General features: G+C 39.8%; 1 pseudogene across 1 annotated transcript; it reads left to right on the top strand.

The window, feature by feature from the left end:
• Window positions 1-6,863: 6,863 nt before the first annotated feature.
• Window positions 6,864-8,510, top strand: LOC105509316 (annotated as a pseudogene). Its single transcript, XR_001001416.1, has one exon. The product of XR_001001416.1 is annotated as a protein farnesyltransferase/geranylgeranyltransferase type-1 subunit alpha pseudogene (transcript).
• Window positions 8,511-13,637: the final 5,127 nt, after the last annotated feature.

Here is a 13,637-nt window from a genome sequence, read left to right as displayed (position 1 = left end):
GTGGTGGTGGGCACCTGTAGTCCCAGCTACTCGGGAGGCTGAGGCAGGAGAATGGCGTGAACCCAGGAGGCAGAGCTTGCAGTAGCCTAGATGGTGCCACCACACTCCAGCCCAGGCGACAGGGCGAGACTCCATCTCAAAAAAAAGAAAAAAAAATACTTTATTGAAGTTTTTGTATGTATATTATATATTTATTCATAAAGTTTACCCACTGTAAACATACTATTTAATGATTTTTTAAAAAAATTTGTAATAGCTTTATTGGGATATAATTCACATACCATACAATCCACCTACTTAAAGTGTACATCCAGTGGTTTTGGGTATATTCACAGAGTTGTATAACCATGACCACAGTCAATTTGAGGACATTTTTAGCATCTCAAAAAGAAACCCTGTACCTTTTACTATCACATCTGAATCCTCCCATCCTCCCCACCCTTCCCAAGCCTAAGCAACCCCTAGTCTACTTTCTATCTCTATATTTGCCTATTCTGGACATTTCATAGAAATAGTTTCATATAACATGCGGTCTTTTGTGACTGCCTTCTTTCACTTATCATAATGTTTTCAAGATTCATCCATGCTGAAGCATGTACCTACTTTATCCTTTTTACAGCCAAATAATACTCCATTGTGTGAATATAGCACCTTTTCTTTATCATTTTATCAGCCAATGGACATCTGAGTTGTTTCTACCTTTTAACTATTATGAGTAGTGCTGTTATGAATATTTGTGTACAAGTTTTTATGTGGACATATGTTTTCATTTCTCTTGGGTATATACTTAGGAGTGACATTGTCAAATGATAACTCTATGTTTAACTTTTTGAGGAACTTTCAGATTGTGTTTTCCAAAGTGGCTGTACCATTTTATATTCCCACCAACAATATATTGAGGGTTCCCACTTTTCTATGCCCTCACTGACACTTACTGTGGTTTGCTTTTTTCACTTAACATTATTTCATAGATATATTTCCATGTTCACATGGTTATCAGTTTCAATGGTTACACAGCATTCCAAATCAGTCGGACATTATTTAAAAATTACTTTAAAGCTGAAGACTTGGATTGTTTTCATTTGGGGCCATTATAAATAGTGGGACTAGAATCTTCACTGCTTACTACATTTTTCCTTTAGCTTATGTCTTTGAGGTATGTTCCAAAGTGGAACAAAGGACACATACAGCTCATGTACTGCTTCCCTGGTTACCCTGCAGAAAAACTGACTGTTCCTAAAATGCTATCAGCAAAGTTTGCACTTGCCTTCCTCTCCACAGCCTCTGCCAACATAAGGCTTTGTTGCTTCGTTCGTATATATTAATGGTATAGTTACTGTATTAGTCTGTCCTCACACTGCTAATAAAGACATACTTGAGGCTGGATAATTTATAAAGAAAAAAGGTTTAATTGACTTACAGTTCCACATGGCTGGGGAGGCCTCACAATCAGGGCAGAATGCAAAGGAGAAGCAAAGTCATGTCTTACATGGTGGCAGGCAAGAGAGCTTGTGCAGGGAACTCCCTTTTATAAAACCATTAGATCTCATGAGATTTATTCACTCCCACGAGAACAGTATGGGGGAAACCGTCCCATGATTCAATTATCTCCATCTGGCCTGGCCCTTGACACATGGGGATTATTACAATTCAAGGTGAGATTTGGGTGGGGACAGAGTCAGACCATATCAGGTACAGGTACATGATAGAACCTTATATTTTATTTTTATTTTTATTTTGAGACAGAACTCTGTCACCCAGGCTGAAGTGCAGTGGCACAATCTTGGCTTACTGCAACCTCTCCCTCCCGGGTTCAAGTGATTATTCTGCCTCAGCCTCCCCAGTAGCTGGGAATTACAGGCATGCACAACCACATCCAGCTAATTTTTGTATTTTTTAGTAGAAATGAGGTTTCAGCATGTTGGCCAGGTTGGTCGCAAACTCCTGGCCTCAGGTGATCTGCATTCTACGGCCTCCCAAAGTGCTGGGATTACAGGCATGAGCCACCACACCTGGCCTGAATCTTAACGATCTTAGGCTGTTCAATTTGCATTTCTTTCATTGTTGGTGAACTCATGATATTTTAACAGCCATCAGCTGTTATTCTAAGCCATCCATCCAAAAAAGCCAAGCAGTGCGGGAGAATCTAGGGCCATAGCAAAGGGCAGAAGATGGGGCTTAAAGAAATTCCCTGGGTTTGGGCAGAGCGTAGTGACTCACGCCTGTAGTCCCAATACTTTGGGAAGCCAAGGAGGGCAGATCACCCGAGGTCAGGAGTTCGAGACCAGCCCAACATGATGAAACCTCATCTCTACTAAAAATACAAAAATTAGCCTGGGCGTGGTGGCAGTCACCTATAATCCCAGCTAAGGCACACGAATCGCTTGAACCCAGGAGGCGAACGCTGCAGTGAGCTAAGATCGCACCACTACACTCCAGCCTGGGTGACAGAGTGAGACTCCATCTTAAAAAGAAAAAAAGAAAAAAAAAAGATTCCCTGGGTCTGGGAGCAGGCTCAGGAGGTATGTTTGATAGGGTGACTGCAGCCTCAGCTGTAGATGAAGAGGACACTGGTAATGATGCTGGACTGATTTAGACGTCATATCCTTTTCCACATTCTCCTTTCATTTGGCACTTCTCCTGGTTCTGCTTCTCCCTCCCTGGCCATTCCTTCTAAGCCTCCTTTCAGAGTTTCTTTTCTTCTACCTGATTCTTATACATTGATATTAAAAAATACAAGATTTCATTCTTGGATCCTTCTTTTTTAACTTAATACTCTGGGCAATCTCATTCACCCCCATGGCGGTAATGACAATTTAAATGCTGAAAATTCCCAAAAATGTATTGCCAGCCTAGACTACTCTCTTGAATTCCAGAAGCACATATCTAATTTCCAACTGTATATCTCCATTTGAATGTCCTCTAGGCACCTCAAGTCCAGTATCTCCCTCTCCGATCACTCCTTTTTTTCCCCATATGCCCTACCTTTATGATTGTAGCAACAACAACACAGTCACTGAAGCCAGAAATGCGGAAGTCACTCCAAACTCTTTCTTTTGCACCTACATATTCCTAAATGTGCACCTTCTTCTCCCTAAACCTATTACACAAATTTGATTAATGTTTCAACTATATCTCTCAATAACTCTAGCATTGTTACATGGTTCTATTGGTTGCAACTTGTCGTTTCAGAAGGGAGTGGAAAAAGATTTATTGAATGTATACATGTGTGGAATGAAAGGAGAAACTGAGAAATCATTGCGGAGAGGCAGGCTTTAGAGTGGCTCTGGGGACCTCAGCAGCAAGCAGGTTGTTCTGGGTCTTCTCTGGAGAGTCTGCTATGAATATGACTTGGTTCCAACAATGCTCAGCCTCTGCATCTCTTGGATCAAAATTCCAAATTTCTGGGGAAATCTGGGCACCAGCAAAGATTAAGAAGGTTAGGAAGGTTGAGTCATGTGATGAGGACATAGCTCTGGAGGATGACTTCTACATATTAGAGGAAAATATCAAAGAAAAAAGAGATGGTATGAGATGGACAGTCTTTCCAGAAATTGTCTATGACATTGCCACAGTTTCTGAGCTGGTCTTCTTGCCTCTGGTCTTACATTTCACCAACCCACATTGTGCCAGAATGATCTTCCAAAATACAAGTCTGAGAGAAAAAAAAGAAACTATAGGCATGAAATCCTTCTTCAACTCTTACTAAGTCTGGGACTTTGAGCAATAGCAACTACCATCCGAGTTCCTCTGATCTGCCAGCACTGTGTCAGTACTTTACATATGTTATTTCTACTGCTCATGACCACTCTGCCAGGCAGATATTGTAATTACTGTGCAAAAGAAGAAAGTGAGGCTTGGAAGGAATTAGTAAGCTTGTCCTAGGGGCCCTGACTGGCAAGTAGCAGAATTTACCTGACTAAAGGCATTTATTACTGGATTATACTCCCTCTCTGAGATTTTCAGTGTCTTGGTTTATAAAGTGAGTATAATTTTTTGTTTTTCAGGATTAATGTTAGAATTAGGCAATACTGGCTACATAATTTGTGAGGCCCAGTGTAAAATGAAAATGCAGAATGGCCCGTTGTAAAGTAATTATTAAAAATTTCAAGAGAGCAACAGCAGGGCATTAAACTAAGTGTGGGGCTCTGTTTTTGTGAGGCACCAAACACCCAAACCATATCAGGATGTGAATCCATCTTTGGGGGACCATTATTCAGCCTACACAATAACAACATTCTTATTCTTATTATTTTGTTTTCCTTATTTCATGCTTCAGTGGTTTCAGAATAAAGTTCAAACTCTTTCTGAGGACATGGCTAGCCCATTGTGATCTGACCCATGTCCATCATTCTAATTTCAATTCTTTCTACCCCTCAATGTGCCTTGAAAACTCCAGTAACATTGAACAACTTGTGATTTTTCCACTGCAATCTGCTGTCACTTGCTGACCAGCCTCTTTCATACTGTTATTTCTGCACAGAATATTCTCTCCCATTTCCCCTTTTCACCATCCTTCTTCTCTTTCATTTCTGTCTGATTTTGTTGTTGTTGTTTTTAGTACTTAGCCCAGGTTTTCTCCTTGGAAAAACTTATCTCCACCACTTACGATTTTGGAAAAGTTACTTCTCTATTTTCACATCTAAAGAATGAAAATCACAGAATAACACCTGCATTATTATGAGGCTCAAATGACATAATCCACATAAAGCACTTGGCAGACTGTCTGCCAGGTGGTGAGTGCCCACAAAAAAATTATCTATAATTATCATAAATATTATTTGACCTTCCCCCATGGTGATATAAGAGCTTTCCCCTCTGTCCTCTACTAGCAACAACTGCATAGAAGGTGGCAGGCTTTCTGGTAATTTACTGCTCATGTGTAAATCTGTTCTGCTGTACTGATCATTCTTTGAGATCAAGAGCTCAATTGTTCATTTCCATATCTTTAGTGCCTAGCACAGGGTTTGGACATATGGCAAGTTAATATTTATTGGAGCAAAATAGGGAAAGAACTCTTAGGAGGACACATGCTAATTCTGTTCTCAGAATATTTTTTTAAAACATTCATTCCATTCTTATGTTCCTGCAGTACAAGTCTAAAAATATTTCATTTGTCTACCTTCTATTTAAATAAAAGTGCAGCATTAACAAAACTTACCCTGTTGTGCCAAATTTCCTTTTGTCTTCCTTTGCTCTAGTCACTTCCTCTTTTTTTCTTTCTACTTCCTCCTGGTAAAGGTCATTTCTTTCTGTGTCATAATCTCACCTTTTTTTTTTTTAATAGTGTCAGTGTTTTTCCCAAAATACGCATTCCCAGAAAGCTGCGTAGTCATTACCCGTAACAAGGAAAACCCCACCCTTCCTTTCCTCGCAGTGCTGCAGCCCTTGAAGTCTCCAGGGTATCTGTAACCTTAGCATGGAGTCAGTATGAGCTCCCTCTTCTGGCAGGTTATAGTCATGCTAAAGCTAGACACAGGGCTAGAGTATCCCAGTCACACATCCATAAATGATTATAAAGCATGAGATAATCCAAGCCTGCCTGTTCCGTGAGCTCAGATTTAAGAAAGGTGTGGGGCTATCTAATTTGTTTATAAAATCATTCGCTTGACAGGCATCACAGAGATCTGAATCCCATCGTACCACTTGGAGGAAAGAAGCTGCTGCACCATTTATGAAAAGAATAAGAACTTGGATTTGTGCCGTGTTCTACCACTTATCTAGCTGGCTGCTCTTTTGGCAAATTACTAATATCTGTATGCCTCTGGATCTTCAACTTTAGGGTAACTTTAGACCTATTTCACCTACCTTATAGGGTAGATGTAAATTTTAAAAACAATATAAAAACAGTGCTACTTATTGGGTAATAGCTATGCTTCAGGCACTGATAGGTGCCTTATCCCTGTTTTGTATATGAGAAAACCACAGGTCAAGGCGTTGTCACATAGTAACTCTGTTAACACATGGAGAGCCAGGATTCACACCCAGGTCTTTCTGACTCAAAAACCTTTCTTGATGTTGTTTTCCCTTTAATTATACCAGGTTGATGTTCCTGAATCATGCATCTGAAAACATTTCGAGGGTGGAGGAAGTAAAATTCAATACTACAAAGTTTAATTTTTATTTTATAGATGATGAAATTGAGGCCCAGAGAAGTGCAGTAACTTTCCCTAGGAGTCGGTGACAAATACGACTCAAGAGTTGATTAAGGACTCAATAGTATTTACCCAATAGGGCTATCAGGTGTGCAGGCTACTCGGGTGTTAAAATGTAGCTGCACCCAGGTGAAAGGGAAATCCAACAAAGGTTTTAGGTACTTTGGACTTTTTTTTTACATGCTTTCCACTTTATGGTTGCACTGGACAGCTTAGGTGACACAATCTCAATGATACAGTCCAGGTCACAAGGGTTTCCTGAGTCCTTGTTGTGAAACACAGTAAGCCCTCTGTGTGGCTTGGTCCCAGCATCAATTTCGAGCTTCATCTCTCCCTAGGTCTCCCAGGTCATCATCTAGCTCCAAACCTCCTCCTCAGTCATGATGAACTGCTTGCAGCTCCTGGAATGCACCGCATGGATTTGTGCCTCAGAACCTCCATTCCTTCACCTAGAAGACATTTCACTCACTGAGCATCTACTCATTTTCCAAGACTCTGTTTAAATGTCACTTTTTGGATACAGTCTTATTTGATCTCCTACTACCCCTCCCCACTTGAGATAGAATTAACCATTCTCTCCTTTGGGCCTCTAATATCTCCTCTACATATTTTGCATTGGGACATATAATGTTTTTATTGCATATTGGTGCAAACTGGTTTGTTTGCACTTCTGTTTGTTAACACCTTCAGAATAAGGACTATCTTCAGATGGTGGCCACCGAGGGGGTCGGGAGGCTGCGCAAGGCAGCGAGCCTGGGCAGCTGGAGCAGCCCCCGCCCTAGCAGCATCCACCCTTGCCCCAGCAGCAGCACGAGGAAGAGATGGCAGCTGAGGCTGGGGAAGCCGTGGCTTCCCCCATGGACGATGGGTTTCTGAGCCTAGACTCGCCCTGCTACCTCCTGTGCAGGGACAGAGAAGAATGGACTGATATAGATCCAGTGCTGCAGAATGATGGCCCCAATCCCATGGTCCAGATCATTTATAGTGACAAATTTAGAGATGTTTATGATTACTTCTGAGCTATCCTGCAGCATGATGAAAGAAGCAAACAAACTTTTAAGCTAACCTGGGATGCTACTGAGTTAAATGCAGCCAATTATACAGTGTGGCATTTCCAGAGAGTCCTCTGAAAGTCACTTCAGAAGGATCTACATGAGGAAATGAACTACATCACTGCCATAATTGAGGGGCAGCCCCAGAACTATCAAGCTTGGCATCATAGGCGAGTATTAGTGGAACAGCTGAGAGATCCATCTCAGGAGCCTGAATTTTTGCTAATATTCTTAATCAGGATGCAAAGAATTATCATGCCTGGCAGCATCGACAATGGGTTATTCAGGAATTTAAACTTTGGGATAATGAGCTGCAGTATGTGGACCAACTTCTCAAAGAGGATGTGAGAAATAGCTCTGTCTGGAACCAAAGATACTTCGTTATTTCTAACACCACTGGCTACAATGATCATGCTGTATTGGAGAGAGAAGTCCAATACACTCTGGAAATGATTCAACTAGTGCCACATAATGAAAGTGCATGGAACTATTTGAAAGGGATTTTACAGGATCATGGTCTTTCCAAATATCCTAATCTGTTAAATCAATTACTTGATTTACAACCAAGTCATAGTTCCCCCTACCTAATTGCCTTTCTTGTGGATATCTATGAAGACATGCTAGAAAACCAGTGTGACAATAAGGAAGATATTCTTAATAAAGCATTAAGGTTATGTGAAATCCTAGCTAAAGAAAAGGACATGATAAGAAAGGCATATTGGAGATATATTGGAAGATCTTTTCAAAGCAAACACAGCACAGAAAATGACTCACCAACAAATGTACAGCAATAACACCACCCAGAAGAACTTGATGGAATGCTTTTATTTTTTATTAAGGGACTCTGCAGGAGTTTAAAATGAGAGGGATCTTTCCGTTTGCCCGTGGTGTAAAAGTGCCTCACACAGGCATTGCTTTTTAACAAGAACTGATGCTCCTTGGGTGCTGCTGCTACTCAGACTAGCTCTAAGTAATGTGATTATTCTAAAGCAAAGTCACTGGATGGGAAGAGGAAGAAAAAGTCCCATAAAGGAACTTTTGTAGTCTTATCAACATGTAATCTATTCCCTTAGCATCAACTCCTTCCTCAGTGGTACACACGTCAAGATTTGTAGCGGTAATAACTGCGGGTCACTTGTATGTAATGGATATGAGGTAGCCGAAGTTTGGTTCAGTAAGCAGGGAATACAGTGGTTCCATCAGAGTTAGTCTGCACAATCACATTATCTTGCTATCACTGTAACCAACTAATGCCAAAAGAATGATTTTGTAATAAAGTTATAGCTGTATCTAAAAGCAAAAAAACAAGCAAAAAGAATAAGGACAATCTTGTTTGTCATTGCATCTTTAGTCTTCAGTATTCTGAGCACTTGGGGGCAGAGCATCATGACCAGCTAAACCAACAACTACACCCAACATATCTTTTGCCTGCTTCCTTACTGTAAAAGCCAGAAAAAATGAATCACTTTTCTCAACCTCCAACCATAGACGCTACACACAAAAAAAGCTCTGCCCAATAACATATGAGCAAAGATCTTAGGGAGAAGCAGACTGCTTCTAGGAGCACTTTTGCAATTCTGATAAAAGGGCCAGAGTGCCTGATACAAACTGTCTCCCTTTCCTTCGTCTTGAATACAAACATGATGCTCGAGTTGGAGCGGTGCCATCTTGCAACCATAAAGGAAAAGCCTAAAAGGCCGCTGAGCCACCGAATGAATGCAGCTGCTGCATTTCTGTTACATGAGAAAATTGTACCCTCGCTGATTCAATCTGCTGTGGTTGGGTCATCTGTTACTTGCACCTGAGAACATTCCTAAGTAACCTATAAATTAATAATTTTTGTCACTTAAAAACAGGTAATTTTTTTATTTCAAAAGTTTTCAAATGTCTACTACCAGAAACTTCTCCTCAAGAGGAATTTTAAACTAAGCCCAATAAATAATGTCGATCAAAGGAGAGGTGTTCTCGTTGAAGACGACAGGAGATTGCTGTGTGGACTACCAGCCCTTTTCTTACCACCTTCTTTTCACCGGTAGCTCCTGAGGCACCTATTTAAAACTCTTATGGCCTTTCTGAATACTGAACCACTCTCTAACACTAGATGGGAGTGTAAATTTGAACAGTCTCTTTTGTGCACAGTTTGGCAGTTTGAGAACAATTCCTATCATGTTGTTAAATTATGTAATCTTTGACTCAGCAATTCCATTTCTAAGACTCTGTTCACAGAAATACTGGCATTGTTGTACAGAGATGTGTGTGTGTATATATCAAAGGTGGTTCATTATAGAATTGCCTAAAGGTTAAAAAAAAGAAAAATTTAAAAAACAATGTAAATGTCCAATAAGGAACTGATTAGTTACTTTATAACACATTCGTCCTCTGGCATATTCTGCACCCATTACTGATATTGAAAGGTCTCTAGGATATATTAAAGTAATATACCTTTAACATATATTTAAAAAGTAACTCATAAAATACTATTAAAATAAAAATCATATGAGTAAATAAAATATACATTTGTAGGTATGTAAATGCATAGAAACATGTCTTGAATGAAAACAATGTTAACAGTGATTACTTTTGGGTAGTCAGATTGAGAGAGAGAGAACTTCAACTTTTTACTTTGTAAACCAGTATATTGTTTGAAAAATTGGCATGTATTTATTTTTCTTAGGTGAAAAATAGAGAGTAGTGCCTTTGCAAAGGAGATAAACTGATGATAAATAAGCACATAAAAAGATGTTCAACATTAAATGTCATCTGGGTATTGCAAATGTAAAAAACAGTGAGCTACTACCACTAATTAGAATGGCAAAAATCCAAGACACTGACAGTACCAAATGCTGGTGAGGATATGGAGAAACAAGAAAGCCCGTTCATTGCTGGTGGAAATGCAAAACGGCAAAGCCATCTTGAAAGATAGCTTGGCAGTTTCTCACAAAACCAAACATCTTTTTACTATATGATACAGCAATTATGCTTCATGGTATTTAATCAGATAAGTTGAAAACTCATGTCTATATAAAAACCTGCACACAAATGTTTATAGCAGCTTTATTAATAATTGACAAAACTTGGAAGTAACCAAGGTGTTCTTCAGTAGGTGAACCAGTAAATAAACCATGGCACATTCAGAGGATGGAAAGTTTTTTGGCACTAAAAAGAAATGAGCTATCAAGCATGAAAAGAGTGGCATTCTCTCTATTCTCCATGAAAAGACATAAAGGAAACTTAAATTCATATAATTATAATAAGTGAAAGAAGACAACTTGAAATGGCTCCATACTTTATGATTCCAGCTATATGACATTCTGGAAAAGACAAAACTACAGAGACAGTAAAAAAGATCACTGGTTGTCAGGAGTTCGCAGGAATGGAGGGATGAATAGGCAGAACACAGAGAATCTTTAGAGCAGTGAAACTACTTTGTATGATACAGTGGTGGATACTTGTCATTATACATTTGTCATAACCCAACCATGTACATATAGCACCAAGAGTGAAGCCTAATGTAAACTATGGACTTCGGGTGGTAACAATGTGTCAATGTAGGTTCATTCATTGTAATAAATGTGCCACTCTAGGGCAGAATGTTGATTGTGGGCTCAAGCAATCCTTCTGCCTCAGCCTCCCAAATATCTGGGATTACAGGTGCATGCCACCACTCCCAGCTAGCTTTTTATTTTCATTTTATTTTTTTGTGGAGACAGCTCTTGCTGTGTTGTCCAGGTTGATCTCAAACTCCTGGCCTCAAGTGATACCCCTGCCTCAGCCTCCCAAAGCACTGGGATTACAGATGTGAGCCACCATGCCTGGCCTAGCCCAACATGTTTATTCAACAGGATGGACTAGGTCCTGTGAGAGTACAGTGAAAGTTAAGACATAGTTCTTGTTCTCTAGGTGCTTGAATATAATACAGTGAAGTTTTAAAACTATACCATACTATAAAGCATATTTTTTAAAAAGTGCTGTAAGAAAAACACAAGTAACCGATTATGAGAGTCTAGAGAAAGGAACGAGTTCCTCTCTTCTGATTAGGGAGAATATGAGAATACTTAACTACGGCAGAAGCATATGAGTTGGATCTCAAAATATAAATACATTCTTGTCAGTCAGATAGAGTGGGAAGGGAACAGGAAGAGCACTCTAGGCAGAGGGAACAGCACAAGGAGGCTTGAAAATATATGTTATATGTGAGGAATGGTGGCTGCCTGGATGGCTATCGCTTAAGAAAAGGGATACCTTGGGAAATAAAACTGGAAAGGAAAAGTGGGGTAAAAGCATGCAATATCTTGTATATTCCATGCTAAGCTATTTATGTTAACCAGATATAGAGAGTTAGCACAGGTAGGCCAAGTCAATCACTGGTAGGCTAGATCTGTTGTCCTGCAGCTAGGATAGGAGTTAAGAGGCATAGGCCTCTGTCCAGGGGCCTGGGCCAGGGTTCAAGAGGGATAGGTTCTGATGAGCCCACACCCTGAAGCCTGCAGTGGGAGCACCAAATGCTTGAACTCCTGGGCTCAAGCAATCCTTCTGCCTCAGGAGGATTATGGGGTTGCGCCAATAGCCAATTAAGGGCATCTTAACACCTTTTGGATCTGAGCAGCTCTAGCCTCCCTGCTCAGCCCCTCTCTGGCTAGTAAGACCTTCTGTAATTAGAAATCATGCTTTCTCATGTTTGGTGTCCCCTTTTAGGGTTGTCTTCTCTAGCTAGACAGAGGAGCCTTGTGAGGATACTGGTAAGGATCCGTTTTCTTCTTCCTATACTCGCTGTTCTAGGAGTTGGGTAGGAACATGTCCCTATTGACCTACCCCTCTTGAACCATCTATAGTTCAGCTAAGGATTTTGTACTATGGCATGTTCCTCATTTCTGTTGATTCTGGTTTTGTAAGCTCCTGACATTAAATTACTCTCTTATTTTTTCTCCATGGTTTGATTTGTGTTCCTGGCTCTGATTCCCAATTATTCCAAAACATATTAGTTTAATGGTTTGGCTCTACATTCAACCTTACTGTGAATGTCAGCCTTAAATGCCCCCAAAATAAGAGCTTTTTACCTAATATAGACCCTGTATCACATCATTGCTCCTAAGCTGCATATGCTCTTATCAGGGATACATGATTTTTAAACACTAAACAAAATATAAGGTTGAATAGAATTAAACTGTAAAACATCTTGCAGTTAACAAAGAAAAAGCAGTAAAATGTAGTGGGAAAGAAAATGCATTCAAGACATCTGGATTCTAGTTTTAGTTGTCACTAACTGGTTGCAGGACTAACCAAGTCCCTTAATTTCAACTATAAAATTGAAGAATTGTTCTATATGACTTCTCAGAGAACTTTAAACTCTGTGACTAAGTGCTATGTGGGTAGAGAAAGGGAGAAATCTCTTTGGGTGGGATTTGTTAATTCTTCTGGGAAAAGAGGAAAAAGGGATATAAGGTGAGTCTTAAAGATGTGTGGGATTTTTTATTGGGAAGATGAAAGTGAGAGCACTTGCAGAGTTGGAGGTAAAAATTTTGGTAAAATAAGGACGGAGGAATGAGCAGAATGGCTCACAGCACAGCAAACACCAAACATGCCAGCCTGAGCACAGCAGCTGGTAAGCAGTGGGAGAGGCCTGGAGGGGCAGGCTATGGTGAATGCTGTTGGACATGAGGCTGAGGGGTCACAGAGGACCTTTGTGGAGGGAAGATTAGTCCGGAAAGAGTGGGCAGGATGGAGGGGTGGGCGAATGCATTGGAGAAGAAGAGAGGAGTTTATGACCATGGTCCAGGTATGAGTTAAATACATTTGGACTAGGGTAGCTGAGATATGAGTAGAGAAAGTGGCAAATCTGAGAGGCATTTTGAAGCAGAGATTGAATAAAGAGGAATAAGAAGAGGAAGTGATCTAAGTTAACTAGCAAGGCTTGAGGGGAGATTTTGTTAACAGAAAGGGGAAAGGAATTTTTTTGGGGGAAGTTTGATCTTCTAAGGAGTTTTCATTGTTTCATTCTTAGACATGAACATGTGTGAACAGTTGTACTGGGAGTCTTTTAAAATGGGTATATTTTTGTAGGCAGTTAGAAATGTGAATGTTGTTGTCAAAATCAGATAGATGAATTTCTAATTATTCACATTGAGGCAGTAGTTGAAACTGTAAAAGCAGATGCTCTGTATGAAGAAGAATATTACAAAGAGAAAGACATACAAATAAACTATTAGAAGAAAGAAATCATTACACATTTTATAATGCTTAACTATTTAGCTTTACATTTTATTTCTTACTTGAATTCAACTCTTATAGTACTCCTTTGGCCTGTCCCACAAATTTTTCTCTCTTAATCTTTTTTTTTTTGCATAAATATTAGCAATCTTTTCCTTTTCTTTCTGGGTAACTGTATTAATAAGGACAGGTTAGCTTATACTAACACTCCAAATCTTAGTGG

This window comes from Colobus angolensis, unplaced genomic scaffold (assembly GCF_000951035.1).
Source record: "Colobus angolensis palliatus isolate OR3802 unplaced genomic scaffold, Cang.pa_1.0 Scaffold174, whole genome shotgun sequence".
In the NCBI taxonomy this organism is placed as follows: domain Eukaryota; kingdom Metazoa; phylum Chordata; class Mammalia; order Primates; family Cercopithecidae; genus Colobus; species Colobus angolensis.
Note: the sequence above shows the minus strand (reverse complement) of the source record. Positions and strands in the feature narration are given on the sequence as shown.